This window comes from Crocuta crocuta, unplaced genomic scaffold, assembly GCF_008692635.1.
Source record: "Crocuta crocuta isolate KB4526 unplaced genomic scaffold, BGI_CrCroc_1.0 scaffold184, whole genome shotgun sequence".
NCBI classification, from domain to species: domain Eukaryota; kingdom Metazoa; phylum Chordata; class Mammalia; order Carnivora; family Hyaenidae; genus Crocuta; species Crocuta crocuta.
Window position 1 is genome coordinate 2788493 of NW_027530006.1, and position 17369 is coordinate 2805861.

Genomic DNA, 17369 nt, shown 5'->3' on the forward strand with positions numbered 1-17369 from the left:
TTTTTTTTCTTAAAGCTCTTTAGTATTTTATTTTTAACTTTTAGTATGTTTCAAATAGAATTCAATGTTGAAAACCTCTGACTTCACTTAATATTTGGAATAAAATAGATGCTCAAGAAGCAATTGTTGTACGAAGGAAAGTCAAGCTTAATAGGAGATAACCACAAGTAAGGACTGATAAGGAAGTAAAGAAGTAAACAAGTTTAAATGCAATAGGAAATTTTTGAAGAATCTTCTGTGGATTAGGTTGAACTTTGATCTAAATGGTGGAGCTCAAAAATATTTAATCATTATCCCTATCCTCTAAGAAGACACAATCTAAGTGTACCTATGTTTGGCACATAAGTAAACTACAAGAGAAGAAAAGAAACTTGTTACCAAAAAAAAAAAAAAAAAGTCATATTCCAACAGCAGAAATGTTTCGTTGGAACGGGGAGCGGTGAGGTTAGAGAAGAAACTGCAGAGTTAAACCTGTATCCACATAGTTTAACTACACAAGCCTGAGAAATGAGGATATGTCCATTAGTATAACTATTTTTTCCAGGGCAATCTTGCCCAGAAAGGTAAGATTGTAAATCAAGAGATATCTTCCCTGTTTGCTTCTGTAAATTCCTCTAAACCAATATACTTGAACAAACACTTTGCTCACCTGGGTGAATAGATCTCCTACTGGGGACATTAGATTGCTCATGTGGGCAAACAGCTCGTTTGTCAAATTTACTTCTAGGCTTGCCTCATTTTGCTGTGATCACCAACGATAAACTACTATATTATGAACGTTGTTCTGTCCTAAATAGTTTCCCACCTTAAAACACCTGTCTTATACTACTTGCACCTAGACATCAAAACCTTCAAAATTTGCTGCCAACCTACCCATTATGGCCCTATAAGATTCTTTCAAGGTGTCAGAGAAAAAAGAAACCCTTCAGAAAAATCCTTTCACAATGATCCGATTTGAAAATCAAGTAGCCTTGAAACTTGCTATTAAGTTGCTAAACCTTGCTCTTAAGAACACTACTTCTTCCCTGTATGTCTGCATCACAAATAAATAATATGTAAATTATTATGATATGGGTTTGTATTTCACTTCTAAGACAGGGTGATAGTGCATGCGCATAGGAATTCACCAAGAGGGGTTTCATGATATTAGAAGTGTGATTAACTAAAACCAAGACAATAGATCTCATCTCCAATTGAAAGAGCCCTCTGCCCAATGGGAAGTAAAGTGGTCTGTGTTAAAGAGTATCTTAAAGCACAGCTAGTCACTATCTGTCTGCGCCTGTAGAGGTTGGTACTGAGAGTTCTCTGGGGCCTTGGCTATCTTCAACTCAAAAGGAGTTATAAGTGGCCTTGTTTAAGCCACAGATACCAGCTGTGCTTTTCAAGACTCCTTTTGTTGATTTTGTAATTGTTTAGGACTCAAAGAGATCCTCTATTCCATGACTAAACACTTTGCTTCGAGTCAGTGCCACTGTACTCACGAGGTACAAATAGATCAACAAACCAAGTTTTTATTTGAACCAAATAATTAGAGTAAAACCAAGACAAAAATATTAGGTTGTAATTCAAATTATAAGGCTCCCTTATATTTTTTTAAAGAAAAAAAATTAGATCATTCTTAGGTTCACAGAAAAATTGAGAGAAAAATATATTATCTTTTTGACACCTGCCTCCACAAATGCACAGCATCTCCCATTATTAACAACCCCTACTCAGTAGTACATTTGTTGGAAATGATGAACCTCCATTGGCACATCATTGTCACCCCCAAGTCCACATTATAGTTCACTTTGGGTGTTGTATTTTCTTTGGGTTTGGAGAAATATATACTGACATATATCCTCATTATAAGGTCACATGGAGTAGTACATCCACTGCCCTAAAAATTCTGTGCTCCAATTATTCATCCCTCTCCCCACTCTTACCCATGCACAGTCTCTTTTTACTGTTTTAAATTTTGTAGAATATCATACAATTTGTAGCCTTTCAGATTGGCTTCTTTCATTTAGTAATACGCATTTTAGATTCTTCCATGTCTTTTCATGGCTTGATAGTTTCTTTTTTAAGCACTGAATTATATTCCATTGTCTGGATGTACCCACAGCTTACATATCCATTCATTCATCTAGTGAAGGACACTTGAAGGAAACTCAGTTACCATCAAGTTTTGACAATTATGAGTTAAGCTACTGTAACTATTTTTTTTCTAAATGCTTATTTATTTTTGAGAGCAAGAGAGAATGAGCAGGGGAGGGGTAGAAAGAGAAGGGAGGACAGAGGATCCAAAGCCGGCTCTGCACTGACAGCAGAAAGCCCGATGCAGGGATCAAACTCACAAGCCACATCACAACCTGAGCCAAAGTCAGATGCTTAATTGACTGAGCCACCCAGACACCCCATGAGTAAAGCTACTATAAACATCTGTGTGCAGGTTTCTAGATGGACATAAATTTTTAATGCCTTTGAGTAAATACTGTACCAAGGAGTGTCATTGCTGTATCATATCATGAGTACGTTTTGTTTTGTAAAAAATTTCCAAACTGTCTTTGAAAGTGACTGTAGCATTTTGCATTCCCACCAGCACTGAATGAAAATTCCTGTTGCTCCACATCTTAACCAACATTTTGTGTTGTCAGTGTTCTGGATTTCATCCATTGTAATAGACCAGACGTATAGCAGTATCTCACTATTGTTTTACTTTGCATTTCCCTGATGACATATGATTGGAGCACCTTTTTATGTCTTTTGCAAATATTCTCTCCTATTAATAAGCAGCTTCTCCTTCCTTGACATTGTATTTTTAAGAGTAGAAGTTTGGTGTTTTTCTTTTTTTCTTTTTGAGAGAGAGAGAAAAAGAGAAAGAGCGAGCGAGCATAGAGGGGCAGAGCAAGAGAGAGAGAATTCGAAGCAGACTCCAGGCTCTGAGCTTTGAGCATAGAGCCTGATGTGAAGCTGAACCCACGAACTGTGATATCATGACCTGAGTCAAAGTCAGACGTTTAACCCACTGAGCCACCCAGGTGTCCCTGTTTTTGTTTTTTAATGAAGTCCAGCTCATTAATTATTTCTTTCATGTATTGCACCTTTGGTGTTGTATCTAAAAATCACCACCATAACTCTAATTTTTTTAGTTACATATTTTGACAAGGAAATTTGAAAACATACACAAATTGTGCCTTAGAGATTTATTTCAGAAATTATCTTCAAATACCCATGCAATTTCATCTGTATCAACTCTCTAGCGTCCACTAGTATTAAGGTCCTTCCTTCATTCTTTCCTTCCTTTCTTCTAATAAGACCGCAAAAATTCTTGCTAATAATGATAATGCAGTGAATTTTTTTCTTATATCCATGAGAAAACCTGTTTCACTGTGTCTATGCTTATTATAGTAAACAATTATATATGATTTACTTTAGACTTTGAAGGACAAATTAAGAGTCTTTCACACAGGGAAATTGTAAAATTCTTCATTAAATAAAACAAAACTAATGTGATGAGTGTTTTAGGGCATAATTTACTAAGCATTTTTTCTGTACTAGGCAATGTGGCAACGAATGAACACTAAATCTTGCCTAATTCACTCACCATAGCAAAGATATGTCTACTCCAGAGTAACAAATATCATCATATCACCTGCTGGCCCATCTTACCTTTACTCCTAGCATAAGTACATACTTTTTACCTTTTTGTGTTTATTATTTTGCTTCGTAAAATAAAAATCTTAAAAATAATGCTACAAAAACAATAAAATGGTATCTCTTCTAAGGGAAAACAACAACAACAACAACAACCAAAACAAAAAAAAAAAACTTCTTTAACTTTTACCTACTGAAAGAAATTTCTGTTTCCATGGAAGTTGCCCTTTTAACCACAATGAATGCTATGGGACATGTGCATATGAATTCAATAAGAGGAGAGTCATGGCATGTGACAAAGTGTAAGGTAGAAAATGGAGGTGATAATGAAGAAAAAATCTTTTATGAATAAGAGATTAGTCTCTTTGGTCTGGATGGAGATGGCTGATGTAAGAATGATAGATAAACAAATAGATGTTAGCTCGTTAGAAGTGTTCTCACAACTAAAGTAATTTAGTTAAAGTGAATGTAATTTCTTTTTTTTTTAATGTTTTATTTATTTCTGAGAGAGCGAGAGGCAGCGTGAGCAGGGGAGGGTCAGAGAGAGTGGGAGATACAGAATCTGAAGCAAGCTCCAGGCTCTGAGCTAGCTGTCCGCACAGAGCCCGATGCGGGGCTCGAACCTACTAACCCTGAGATCATGACCTGAGCTGAAGTTGGATGCTTAACCGACTGAGCCACCCAGGTGCCCCAAAGTGAATGTAATTTCTAATGAAGCCTTTCCTTTGTCTCTGGGGATAGCAGGGACCGAATAGGTAACCACTTATCAAGTATGTTTAGGTTAAAGTCAACAATCGGGAAGAGAGTATGAAATAATTTTAGTTGGTAGCATTAAAAACTTTCACTAAATAACAGAGTTACTTTTCACTCTTCTTAGGTCCCAAGGAGAAAAAACTCCATTTAGGGTTAGTATGACTCTAACAATTCATAATCTTTTTAACCACAAGAATGGAGCCCTCTGACTCAGAGTATTTAAGGGATAATCATAATTCACTAGGACATAATTACAGGCACACCTCAAAGTTACTGCGGTTTGGTTCTAGACTACTGCAATAAAGCGAAATTTGCAATAAAGTGAGACAAATAAATATTTTGGTTTCTTAGTGCATATAAAACTTAGGTTTACTCTGTACAGTAGTCCACTAAGTGTGCAAAAGCCTTAGGTCTAAAAAGCAGTGTAGGTACCTTAATTTAAAAATACTGCTAAAAATGCTAATCATCATCCGAGCTTTCATCAAGTCATATCACTGAACACAGAACAGAATATAAAAATGGAAAAGTTTGAAATATTGCAAGAATTACCAAAATGTGACACAGAGATATGAAGTGAGTAAATACTGTTAGAAAAATGGCACCAATATACTTGCTTGATGCAGGGTTGTCACAAAACTTGCATTTGTAAAAAACACTAAATCTACAAAGCACAACAAAACAAGGTATACCTGCGTGTTGTTTATTATCTTCATGTTCAATTTTCATCTTTACCTTTTACTTATGGAAGTCATTTTAAATTTTCATTTATGATAGGATATAAAGTTTACTGTTTAAATAAGTTTATGGGCATAAAATGTGAAAGGACTTCAAAATAGTAAGTACATGAAAGTATAGTGATAACAGGTATAGCAAATATGTAAAGTAAATTCATTAATTAAAAAAGTTTTCAAAATCACTTAAGATTTAAATAATTGATTTTTTTAAGATTATTTATTTATTTTGAGGGAGAGAAAGAGTGAGTGAATGGGGAGGGGGAGAGAGAGAGGATCACAAGCAGGCACCGTGCTGTCAGCATGGAGTCCTTAAGTTGACTCTTTTATCTTTGACTCTTTTATCTTTGAAGTGTTCATCCATGTAGTATGGAACCATTACATTTGTTAAATATAGCTTTATTTTTATGTATTTTTTGTAAAAATACTAAAGGAAAAAAATCATAACCACAAAAATACAAGAAGTTTAAAAAATCCTCTATTTAATAAATTACTAATATTGTTCATACATTTCAGACTTTGCTTATGCAAATAAGAAAATACAGATCTTCCTTGACTAACAATGGGGTTACATCTCAATAAACCCGTTCTAAGTTGAAAATGCCCTAAGGTGAAAATGCATTTAATACACTTGACCTATGAAACATCAGAGCTTAGTCAATGCTACCTTAAACATACTCAGAACACTTATTTAGCCTAAAGTTGGACAAAATCATCTAACAAAAAACCTATTTTATAATAAAGTTTTGAATACATCATGTAATTTATTGACTGCTATACTGAAAGTGAAAATAATGTTTTGGGGTTATATATTAGTGGTATGAATATCAGTTGTTTACCCTAGTGATTGCAGGGCTCACTGCCACTGTCCAGCATTAGGAGAGAGGATCCTATTGTATATCACTAGGCCAGGAAAAGGTCAAACTTCAAATTCTGGTTCAATAAATGCATTTACTTTCACACCACCATGAAGTTGAAAAATCACAAGTTTAACTGTAATGTGTCAGGGACATTTGGAAATAAATCCATATATGTATTGTTTGTATTTATGTATGGATAAGTGGTAAGTGGATAATGGGTGATAGATGAAGAAAACAAAGACAAAAAGAAGTAGTCAGATAAAATGGGGTCATTCCACATGATTTTTAAAGTTCCAGAATAAATTTACTATTGTTTGAATTTGACAGATGAAAAGGATGTTGAGGAAAGAATGAAGTAATTGCTGCATTGTAAATGTTCTTCACTATGAAAAATTTTCTTCAAGTAACCCTCTGAAATAAACAAAAATGTGATTTAAAACAGCAAGAGGTACAGTCTCTTTACTTTCACTAATACTGTGTAATTTGTTGTTGGAATATCTGCTCATCCAGTGATTTGAGAATGAAGGATGAATGCTGAAGATCACACACAGTACTGCTTACCTCTGTCTCAAGTGCATGTTTTGTCTCCCTGGCACATAGTGGACACTGATAGAATTCTTACAGTAAATCAGTGAGCATCTGGAAAGTGGAGAGAAGAGACCACTATAAGTTATCTACAGTTTTGGTAAATTGAAAATTTACACTTAAACTGAACTCTAGGACAGACTTACCTTAGTGGTCCACATTGTAAATACCTAACAACATGATATGGTGGGCAGAAAAGGCTTGCTCTTTTAAACACACATGATTTTTGGAAAGACTAAATTATGTTACAGACCCTACAACAAGGTCTGGAATATAGTCTTGATAAGTATGATTTTAAAAGAGAGCTAGGGACGATCTGAAATAGTTATCTATCTTTGTAATTTAGTCTATTAAATACCTTAAGTTAAAGTTCTATTATATCCAAAAGTTTAAGTTTCTCCACAGGCTTTCTGAATTATGAATCAGGTGAACATCATGAATAATTCCAACTGAAATAGATTCATTTCTCTTTCCACGTTGGGGATCAAGAAGTGTTTATTAAAACAGATAAGCAAAACCTTGGGATCCTAAAACTAGAAAGTGACTATGTTTTAGAGTTGCTTAAAACAAGGAATTCATTACTTGAACAGTGTGTGGAACATTTATAGACAAATTCCCTCTGGCTACATTGGTATTTTGCAAATATATTGGCAAATGCCAGCAATTTGCATGTTAGAAATATCTTCTTTTATTTAGAATATCAAATAGTTTGGTTATGAAATTACACTCCCCACATTCTGTAAAGCCTTGGTATATTTAAATACAAGTTACAGTTTGGAAACTACCCAAACAATCTAAGGAAAGCTTTTATTTTTTCAACCATAGAAGCTGTGTATTTGAAAACACTGTCAGGCAAATGGATACAAATGGAAGATGTCAGTAAGATCCATTTCTTTCTGGAAGAATGGTTCCATTTTCCTCTCCAATGACAACTCATATAAAGACATTAAAATTTTAAAAATTAAAAAAATAAAACTTAAAAGCATCACATCTCTATGCTCTATCTAACCTCCTGAAAAGTCCAGAAGAGCCTAGGGCTAGTTGTATAAGAATGGAGATGCCTAAATAGTGCCAACAGCCTGAAGCTGACAATTATAACACACCTAGGATATACCAAGGTTTGTTTCTTCACAATCTCCTGTAAATTTTACCAGACTACTGTGAATTTCTCCAAACTGAGCTTCAGAAAAATTAATGACTTTTCCAGAGGCAAAGACAAGTAGTCCATGGGCCTGAATTGGCACTCAAGTCTTTTTTATTTTTAAGATATTTTTAAAGATTTTATTTTTAAGTAATCTCCACACCCAACATGAGGTTCAACCTTATGACCCTGAGATCAAGATTCCCACGTTCTACTAACTGAACCAGCCAAGTGCTCCAGCACTCAAGCCCTTTGTTTTTTTAATTTTTAAAAATATTTTCTTTATTTCTGAGAAAGAGAGAGTGAGATACAGCGTGGGCCGGGGAGGGTCAGAGAGAGAGGGAGACACAGAATCTGAAACAGGCTCCAGGCTCTGAGCAGGCTGTCAGCACAGAGCCTGATGCGGGGCTCAAACCCACGAACTGTGAGATCATGACCTGAGCTGAAGTCAGATGCTTAACCGACTGAGTCACCCAGGAGCCCCAAGCCTTTTGAGTCCTAATCCAGTCCTCTTCTTACTAATTCTTGTTGACTCTACAATAGGAAATGATACTTAAAAAATGCCCGTGGCTACCTATTATCATTAAATAGTTAGAAAATAAACAACCAAAGGTATTTTACCACAGTGAATACTTTATGCAATTGGAATTTTGTTTCAGGTCTGGCTGTTTGAGTGATATAGAATGAGCTTTATATATGTTCTTCCTTTTAGATTGTAAATATGTAAGTCCCATGAAACTAAGTAATGTATTCCTGTGTTCATTGTTGAAACCCTGGTGCCTAGCACAATGCTTGTCATACATAGAGTTATGGCTCAGGCAAATGAATATTAAATCAATGTAAACCATTGATGACAGGTCAACATGGCTCCCAATTGGGAATTGGTTTGTGTGTTTGGTAGGATGTTGCATATATGGATGTTTTCTTTGTTTGGCTGACTTCTCTCTTCTCTCCCATTTACCTACTTGCCTACAGGCTCAAACTGGTTCAAAATCTAGAGAGAAGGAGAGATGTTTAGGATCCCCTGAAATCCCAATCTAAGTGAAACAATGAGTAATGGAGACAGAGTGCCCCATTGCCAAAAGAGGAACTTCATTACTTGTAAAGCTGGATTTGAGAATGCACCTTGGAGCATTCAAATCGAAGTTGATCTTTTTTCTTTACCCTCAAACCCAGAATCCTGATATTCCTTTGTGGAGGAGTGGATCTAAAGCCTGCTAGAAGATATGGGGCTGAATCAAGTCTATCTTTAGGTACTTTGGTACCAAGAACAGTGAAGGAAGAGACGAAGGAAACTAATGAAAGTATCTTAAGGGGGACCACTGAATGGTTGTGCACCAGTACTACCCATTCCTCTTCCAACAGGGAAAGAATATGTGGGGTAGAATTGAGGGATGAGACAGAGATATCTTCTCTCCAATGGGAAAGAGTGAAAATCCTATCCTTTCCATGAAAATGCATGGATGGATGTTTTCAGCTTAACACTGCACACAGTGATATGAGATGAGAAACAGTGGAAATGAACCAAGAGGGAATGAGAACACCAGAAAAAGCATAAGGCTTATTCTGAGTGCCTTTTATAGCTAGGTGATGTACACATGTTTCTCAGCTGTATCATTCAGCTATTTTTGCCTCTTCTGACATGTGAGCAGAAAGATAGCAACTCAGAGCTGAGAGCATTTCCAGCATTGATTGGAAAATTTAACTAGATGTCCTCAAACCTTCTTTTAACTAAGATTTTTGTGATACGGTGGGCTTGAAAAGCAATAAATAAAGCAATCCCTTTAATTTGAACTAAGCAGGGTGAACAGATTTTCAAGGGTAGCAATTTGGGCCTGTGGGCAGGCAGGCACCATGACAGAAAGACAGAGATAAGACAACAGCAGCTGGAAAAGGCAGCCTAGAAAATGTCTCTGCCAAAATAGCCTAAAACCAAAAAAATAATAGTCTCAGTAGAGTCTAAGGATGAGACAGGATTCAAGGTGAATCAGAAGTGAGTATTCAAACAATAATCTATTTAGAAGATTAGCAGAGAATTAACTGACAAAAAGAAAATCTAAGTATTATAAATACATATTATTTAGAAGATTTTCCCATAATGAGTTGTCTACCTTAGTGTTCAATTATATTTGTGTTCTGCTACTTTATTTTTAAAAAAATTTTTAATGTTTTATTTATTTTTGAGAAAGAGATAGAGTCGGCATGAGCAGGGGAGGGTCAGAGAGAGGGAAACGCAGAATCCAGAGACAGGTTCCAGGCTCTGAGCTAGCTGTCAGCACAGAGCCCGATGCAGGGCTCGAACCCATGAATTGTGAGATCATGACCTGAGCTGAAGTCAGACACTTAACCAACTGAGCCACCAAGGTGCCCCTGTGTTCTGCTACTTTAATAGATTTACTTTATGCCTAATAAATAAGCAATACATGGTTGATGAGTAAAGTCTAAGATCCTCCAATCAGAATTCACATTTTCCTTACTTCTATGCCCAAAATACAGAGTTTGAATCTATTATAACACCACTCTCTGCATAGGAATCCTAGAAATAAAGGAAAAAGATTTTTACAATGTAGTGATTGAAGAAAGGCACAGGATCGGGAAATTCCAGAGGAAGAAAAGGGTCCATGATGGTGTGGGGGGAGGTAGCATTTTGGGGAGATTTTGGATGGGTGCAATGAGAAAAAAAACAAAACTTCAGAATGACATCCACGTTTATCTTGAATAAATGGCTAATCTATTAGTTCCACAAAAGCAGGGTCACCCAATCTATAATGTTTGGCACATCTCTAGTCACATGAAGGTGCTCAATTGCTTGAATTATTTTGAATAGTTTGTACTAGTGAAAATAATGAAAACTTAATTAAAAGCATATTGGTAGCAAAAGACAGTAAGTTCAGTTGTACACCTGATAAATTTAAAGTTCTCATAGAAACACTAAGTGAAGATGTTCCATTGCTTATAGGATATGTAGGAATGAGGCAAATGGGAGAAACAATCTGGATATGTGGATGCAGTGATAAATGAGCATACAAATGCTTACTGAAGGCAACATAATACAAAGAGAATATGTAACCTGAAAAGAGAAGAAATTACCAGACAGATGACATAGGGGCAACAACATTTAGGGAAGTGACAGATACCTATGATGGAGAGACAGCAGAGACAGAGATGTAGAAGGAAGTCCAGAGGCATATGGTTTCAAGGAATTCAAGGGAAAAAAACTCATAAAGAAGATAATACTCAATGGTACATTTCATTGGGTACAAATTATGCAGCAGTAAAAAAAAAAAAAAATAACTTAGTCCCAGAAATCTTTTACTAATTCATTTGGCCTGGATTATTTTGCTACTCAAAGACTGCCTTATTTGGTGCACTGACAGGTGCACTCACACCTGTCAGAATGGCTAAAATTAACAACAGAGGAAACAAGAGATGCATCAGCAACCTCTCGTGCTTATGGTGTGAAAAACTCTAGGATTGATGGACTCGATATTGTTTTTTCACTTAGTACATTTTCAACTAAATCTACCTGAAATAAATCAACTGTTCTTCAGTCACAAAGAAACAAATGCTCTGTGTGATCTTCTGTTAGGGCAAAGAATTAACACTGCCTTAAAGTGAAAATCCTGGGATTATGCTGGCAAGACAGTTAAGATGGTTTTCTTAAAGTATTGATACATGGTACTATCATTGACTGCCAGCTCTGTGGCATTTTGAAGTGTCAAGATTAGCTTCTTTGCTCTTCTTTCTCTGCAATTTATAGTTGTTCTGATAAGAGGATAGGACACCAAGAGTTAAGCTAGGGTCTGAGTTTATGATCAGTTATTTTTTTCTTTATAGTAATTTTTCTTAAAATTAAAAAGTTTATTTTTGCTCTAATAAGTGCAAAAGGTTGTGCATAATCTGGCATTAACAATAAGAGTTCTAAATCTCAAATTCTACGCCATCTCTCAGGGTCTCTTTTCTACCTCCTTTTTAGATCAATGTATCTCCTCATACAATGCAATCATGTTTTTCCAAACCTCAAGAATCTTGAGAACTCCCTCTACTGAGTTCATGAGACCAACCATGGGGTCTTGCAAGAACACAGTTTAATAACTAATCGCTGACCCTTCCTCACAGTTCTTGATAATGTTCTTGTTTCCACTAATCAAACTGCAGCAAGATAAAAAGCTGCCGCACAGCAAAGAACATAATCAACAAAACTGAAAAGCAACTGAAGGAATGGGATAATATATGTGCAAACGGCATATCTGATAAAGGGTTAGTATTCAAAATCTATAAAGAACTTATCAAACTCAACACCCTAAAAACAATCCAGGGAAGAAATGGGCAGAAGCCATGAATAGACATTTTTCCCAAGAAGACAGATGGCTAACAGATCAAAACCAAAACGAGATACCACCTCACACCTGTCAGAATGGCTAAAATTAACAACAGAGGAAACAAGAGGTATCGTGAAGGATGCAGAGAAAGGGAAACTTCATACGTTTCTTAAAAGCCCATCTCCCACAACCTACATTAAGTTCCTCCCCAGCTCTTCCTGTCAAAGGCTCCTTGCTTTCTTAATCTCCATTCCTCATCTTTTCCACTGGTGAAGGTAAGTTTCTCTAAATTCTTCACTTACGTTTTGTATTAATATGTCTTAAGTCTAGGCATTTTAGCAAAAGCAAGTATCCTAAAAGGGAGGGATTCATTAAGAATAATCCAGATCACTAATTATTATATTTTTATAAGTCCTTAAAATCCCAAATTTGTTTTCACTTTCAAAATTTGTTCAGATCATATGCTGAAGTGAAATATCAATGTCAAAAAATATCATTTTACATTTGTGACTATATCTTATTTATTGAACCTATTATCTCCCNTGCCTAAATCTAACTTATTTAGGAGGCATAGAATTTTTTTTTTTTTGAGAGAGAGAGCAAGCAAAGGCAAGCACATGAGAGTTAAAAAGGGGCAGAGAAAGAGAATCTTAAGGCAGGCTCAATGCTCAGCCCAGACCCCATCATGGTACTTGATCCAATGACTCTGGAATCATGACATGAGCCAAAATCAAGAGATGGACGCTCAACCAACTGAGCTACCCAGGAGTCTCGAATAAACCTTTTAATTTTGCTAGTGATGTTATTCCACGGATATACTTATTTTACTGAAAGAAAGAAAGAAAGAAAGAAAGAAAGAAAGAAAGAAAGAAAGAAAGAAAGAAAAGAAGAGAAGAGAAAAGAAAAGAAGACAAAAGAAAGACACAGAGAGAGAGAGAAAGAAAGAAAAAGAAAGAAAGAAAGAAAGAAAGAAAGAAAGAAAGAAAGAAAGAAAGAAAGAAAGAAAGAAAGAAAGAAAGGCTGGCCCTTGCCTTCCGGTTAAAGGAAAGCCAAGTAAGAAAAAGTTATTTTAAAAAAGTTATTTTAAAATAATAAAAACATTTATGAGAACAACAACAACGAAAACAAAAAATAAGTCTGGGAGACATCCAGGATTTCCAGAGCTTTCTCAAGGTGCATTAGGGCATGGTAGAATGAATGCCAGATTGTACCATATACTATTGCTATACTAGGAAAGTCATGGAGTCTATATTCAAAGAAATGCTGTCAGGATCAAAAAAGATACTGCTATGCCCAGATCGTGATCTCCCCCAAATCCCAAGACCACCAAAGAGTCCGAGTCACGTATGCAAGAACAAAGGGTGTTTATTTGGGCTTAAGCTCGGGCTCCCAGACCTCACCAATGCAATGGATCCGTGCTGAGAGCCCCGAACAAAGGAGGAGTAGGGTTTTTATTAACTCTAGGGCAGGAAAGGGGTGATGGACAGAGACTACAACGTGATAGGACAAGGTGACGGCAGAGGTTGTTACGGCGCAGAGGGATTGGTGAGTTTAGAGCAAGGCGGGCCAGAATAGTGGCCGGAACATCTGGTACCTCCCAACCTCCAGTGATTGGTTCAGACACAGGGAAGGGCGGTGGCTCAAGCCTGCTGAGTCAGGCCTCAGAGACTTGGGCCTTCTCATCTCTGGGGCCTTCTGAAGCCTGTCATGGCGCTGGTTTGGTCCTTCAGATACCATATTTAAAAGTGTTTTTTATAGTTTTATGTGTTGGGAGCCACACTGGCCTCACTGGTTGACTGTCACAGAGAGGAAATGGTAGCATTTATACAGCTCCTGCCATGAGAAATGAAAACTGGTATCTCCCTCTGCTACTACTGGCTCATGGTGGAAATGAGGCTGCTGGCATTGACCAGGCCTTACAATGTTCCAGGTCAGACCGATATTCCCCACACAGATTGCTCATAAGGAAAGGCATGTCCCTGCCTTTTCCAAAGAGATTTCAGATGAAAACATTGTGGATGATTGTTAAAAGGCTCTTCCTAAGGGCCTTGCAGATCCAAGACTTAGATAATAAAGGGGGCTTGAGTCTAACCCTGAGACAAAGAGCCTAATTTAGAGTTAAGGGCAGATATCCACCCCCACCCAATTGTTTCTGCTTGGAGCACTGGCCGCCCCTGCTCCAAGGCATTTGTTATCAAGTATTTGGGGTGACTTATTCTGGCCTTGAATATGCTGATTGCTCCCTGTGGAGGAACCTATTGAGGAACTTCTTCTTTTGTGATTATGGGAGCAAAGGTGTCTCCTGAAAGACCTGTTTGACCCCTGCTCACAGAGAAGTAACTCCACCCTTTTATGCTAAAAACATTGTCTGCTATGCTAAAGATACCTTCCTTCCCCATAGGATAAGCATCTAAATCACCTATCTTACTATTAATAAAGGTTATGCAGAAGTCTTCTACAAATCTATGTTCTGGGAAATTCTTATATATCAAAGAACTTTGTTATCAGAAATCATTGTCTAAGGCAAATGCCACTACTGTGCCATCCCCCAAACACTTATAAAATAAAGTTGAGCCCCAGTCAGGGCAGAGATGCCTGCCTGTTGAACAGAAAGGATCTCGGGCTCTCTCACTCTCTCCGTCGCTGACACCATCCATCCTTCACGGACCCCTGGACCTGCTGGAGCCGGCCTCCGACAGTTATGTTCATCCAAAATTGTAGTTATAGGGAATTATTAGGATGGTGTGGAAAGAAGTATGTAAATCAAGCTCCAGAAGAATTTTGCTCTATTTTTCTAACCATATCATGATCCAATGACTTATAGAACCTCCAAGTGCTCCCGATCACTTTAGAATAGGACTAAATACTTTTGTTCAAAACCAAATCATGTTACTCATTCAAAGATTTTGCAATTTAATAACCTCTGGATTGAAACAGTTATGAGTCTATAAGTCTAGCCATTGATGCTGACATCTAAAATGAAGGTAAGTACAGCATCTGTCTTGCTTACTCTTTTTAGCATTGCTTAGCAAAATGCTAACACAGGGTATAATAAATACAGTAATCCTGATGATCTATAATTAATAGATAAATGAGTGACCAAATGAAGAAAAGGCATGCAGAAGTTATAGCACATACAGGCAATAAATGTATTGAGTGACTGATATAAACCATAGGCTGTTAATAGCAACTTGAGATGCCTGCCTCACACTTCATCATTTGGCAAAAACCTACTGATTTTTGAAGCTCCCAGCCCACTGACAAAAAATCTTCCAACTTCCCTAATGCTAGGTAGAAAGGAAATGCTTACTCAGAACTGTGTCTACATCTCTTTAAGAGCACCTACCCCATTACATGACCGTTGGCCTTGGCAGTTGGCTCTGCCTGAGGAGACTCTAGACTCCCTGGAGGAACAATTGGGTACTTCTGAATATACAGAGCCCAGGACCAGGCCTGACAAAAGCAGAGGATCTTAATAAAAAAGTAAACCATCAGTTAAATAAAAGAGGGCTTTAAATTTTATTTGGACTCCTTACTGAATAAACACATTAATGATCTGCTTTTTTGGAAGAGAAAAAAAATGAAAAAAGAGAACCCATCAAGTAATAAGCTCAACAGACCTGGCAAAGAAAAGCAGCTGAACAGGCAGTCTTGGCACAGCTGAAGAGTAGACTCCACCATTTATTTTTCTTCTGCCTTTGAGACTCTTGAGGCTGTTGTTCCCAGTAAAATTACTACAAACATTTTTATATATAACATGAAAAGCCAGTTAGTGTTTTTTTCTAAAATATTTAACTTACATTAAGGTTATCAGAGAGTCCATTCAGTGCATTCCCTTTTCTTCCTAAAGCCACAAAGATTCCCAAATACCTTTTAATAAGTCATCCTACTAACGTGCACTAGATTGTAAGAAAGCAAGCTCCTCCCTTCCCCCCATATAAAATCTATAAAGTTAGGGTCTTGTCTATTGTGTTCACTGCTCCTTTCTCAGCATTTTGATCTATACCTGGCACATAGCAGATCCTCAGTAAATGAACCATTGCTTGAATGAAAACCTATTTGATAATAAAATTGTGAGTTCTTAGGGTGCCTGGGTGGCTCAGTTGGTTGAGTGTCTGACTTCAGCTCAGGCCATGATCTTGAGGTTTATGAGTTCGAGCCCTGCATCAGGCTCTGTAATGACAGTTGAGAGCCTAGAGCCTGCTTCAGATTCTGTGTCTCCCACTCTGCCTTCATCCCATTCATGCTCTGTCTCTCTCTCTCTCACACAAATAAATTTTTAAAAATAAACGTTTAAAAAATAAAGTTGTGAGTCCTCTCACTTGAAAAATCTGTCTTCCATTCTATATATTTCTTTCTTTCTTTTTCTTTTTTTTTTGCATAAGATGGTACCTAAATGTAACCAAAGAAAAATAACAGAACAGTAAAATATGTACATATGTATTAAAATTTTGTACTGTCTCCATTAACTCTTTATTCCATTTTAAATTTGGAAGCAGGCTTTTCTTAACTAAACTCAAGAAAATGGAGACAATGTCTACAGCTTGATTTTAAAATCAATGTGTGACTTAACTAAGTTTGTTTATAGTGTTTTTTATTGTAAAGAAAGTTTTAAGCATATTTCTTAATGCTTCTATTTTGTAGTTTAATTTTATGGTAAAATTGTAACAATGTAAATATGCAAGGAATCCATAAACGATCTGAGTCCTTTTATTTTACTTAGCTTTCCCAGAGATGTTTTCCTCTAGCATTTACCCTTGATTACATTAAAAGTAAACTGATTTATACAAAAATCTTGAACTTAACCTATGTGGCTCCTGCAGAGTTTATGGGCATAAATCCTGGGTGAAAAATTTAAATTATGCATTGTTACCACTTGAGATATTAAGTACAGGATAATTCACTCTGTCATCATATATTTAATAGAGCTAAGTTAATAAATTGCAAAAATAAGTGTAGTGGCAATTTTTAAATTTCTAAACATTTAGAATATTCCAAATATATCAAAAGTTATCTTTTGATATAAAGTAAGTAATGTATATTCATATCCTTAACACATCATAGCTTCACTCCTTGCTTCAATTTTTTTTTTAGCTGAAGCTTTCCCATGAACTATTGCCCAGTCTCACACCTCTCCCCCAGCCCCACCAACTCTATCCCAGGTGCCCACTCTCCTCTGGTTTGAGCTTATCATTCCCATGTGTATCTAATTTTTGTAACAAAAACAGTTTCTCTAAATGATATATAGCAACATTTTGCCTTTAAACTTCATATAAACCTAATGTACAATATGTCTAGCACAGAGTAAGCACCTATTTTTATATATATATTTTTTTTTTTT

General features: G+C 36.5%; 1 long non-coding RNA gene across 2 annotated transcripts in view; it reads right to left on the bottom strand.

Moving 5' to 3' along the window:
• Nucleotides 1–15435, bottom strand: part of LOC144231281 (uncharacterized) — a 70959-nt gene extending 55524 nt beyond the window's left edge. Inside the window, exons 1-2 of one of the 2 annotated variants that reach the window (XR_013335024.1) lie at nt 15375–15435; nt 6542–6619 (exon numbers count right to left, since the gene is read on the bottom strand). This is a non-coding gene — a long non-coding RNA (uncharacterized LOC144231281). The other variant, XR_013335025.1, reaches the window with a different exon arrangement.
• Between the last annotated feature and the right edge of the window lie 1934 nt (nt 15436–17369).